Consider the following 1,776-nt stretch of genomic DNA (forward strand, 5'->3'; position numbering starts at 1 on the left):
GGGTGTGGCCTTAGAGTTTGGGTTTCTATTGCTGTGAAGAGAGACACCATGACCAAGGCAACTCTTAGAAGACACACTGGATATGAGATTATTACTGAACATGATTCACTGAAGTATAGGACAACACAGTGGAAGTGCTCAGCAGTTCAGGACCCTCCATTTGCCTGAGGAACCATGACTGGAAATATACTTAACCCCACAGATATCAGGTTTGAGCCACTTTACAGCTACCATGTGTTTTAATTCATCTGCGTTAAACTGATGAAACCTCACTTCTTTGAATGGTGCCTCTTCTGCCAAGTAAGGAAATTGAATTTGGCTTCAAGCAGGGCTTCAGTCACCTGTTCCTTATTCGACAACTTGGTGCAGATGACTCGGCCAATATGTACCCTGGCCACTGTGCCTTCGAGCCAGTGCTTGGGTTGGGGACAGCATTGAGATCAGAGACATGAATATCCAATAGAAAGTTGTCTCCAAGGTCCCGTAGGGCAACTCATAAGGGCAGCAGGCTGATGGTTCTATCATGGAAACTGCTGTTTGCAGCCAGCGTACGCCAGGTTCCCATGAAGAAAGGAACTGGTCGTCTTAAATTGGTTACAGAGGGATAAATATTTCTTTTACTCTCTAGATGAGATATGTATTAGTTACTTTCTCATTGGTATGATAAAACTATATTTCCAGGCCAAGATAAAAAAAATTGCATGTCCCCATGGGATCAAAACAAATATGCTGAAAGTCTGTGACCTACTAGATTGAAAGAGTCAGAAGCTGAATCCATTCATCTTCATGTGATAATGCTTGCAAAACACACAACAATGTCCAGCACTCGGGAGGGAGGCAGAGGCAGGTGGATCTCTGAGTTTGAGGCCAACCTGGTCTACAGAGTGAGTTCAAAGCTAGCCAGGGCTACACAGAGAAACCCTGTCTTGAAAAACCAATGAAGAAGACGGAGAGGAAGGAAAAGGAGAGAGAGGGAGGAGGGAGGGAGGGAGGGAGGGAGAGAGAGAGAGAGAGAGAGAGAGAGAGAGAGAGAGAGAGAGAGAGAGAGAGAGGGGAAAAAGAAAGAAGGAAAGAAAAAACAAAGAAGGAAAGAAAAAAGAAAGAAGTAAAAAAAAGAAAGAAAACAATAATATATATTAGTTGCTAATTTTTCTTTTTAAAAAATCGTACAAAAAAATGTCTCTGAAGTGCTGAGAATTGAAGTCAAGGCCTATACATGCTAGACAAGCTCTCTACTACTGAGTTACCCCTCCGGACCCTAAGGGAAAATTTTATTTAATCAACTGTAATCCAACTACCTATGGTATGACACTTAGAATATGTCCTTCTGGAAGTGACTTGAGAAGACTCGGTTCATCAAATATTTATGTGAAATCTTTGGGCTCATGAGCCCCAAGGATAAGACTTTGCTGTCAGCCCTTCAGCATAATGGTAAAATCAGATAGAAGAACAAATGCAGAGCAGGCCAATTTCTTCAGAGAAAATTCACTATGCACCTTTCTTGATACGGCTATTAAAATGGTGGGAGCGGACTGTTCGCAAAAGGTAACTTTATAACCAGGACAAGATATGCTATTACTGCCTTAATAACCAAATTACTCTGTGATATTACTTTCATTCAGGAATGTTACATGCCTAATAAGAAGTGCCAGGATGGGGCGTGCTCTGAATTTTCGTATCCATTTATTGCAATACCTCGGAGCATTAGAGAATGTCTGAGAGAAATGTAATTTTCCGGCTAGGTTACGAATCTGCAGAGTTAGGGAAACTCAAACT

The 1,776-nt window shown here is 41.8% G+C and overlaps 1 non-coding gene across 1 annotated transcript; it reads right to left on the bottom strand.

Annotated features, from left to right (window-relative positions):
- Positions 1-465: 465 nt before the first annotated feature.
- On the bottom strand, positions 466-600 carry LOC116911801. The gene has a single exon (XR_004389343.1). It is a non-coding gene; the product is annotated as a small nucleolar RNA SNORA70 (small nucleolar RNA).
- Positions 601-1,776: the final 1,176 nt, after the last annotated feature.

Source organism: Rattus rattus, chromosome 10 (assembly GCF_011064425.1).
Source record: "Rattus rattus isolate New Zealand chromosome 10, Rrattus_CSIRO_v1, whole genome shotgun sequence".
Lineage (NCBI taxonomy): Eukaryota > Metazoa > Chordata > Mammalia > Rodentia > Muridae > Rattus > Rattus rattus.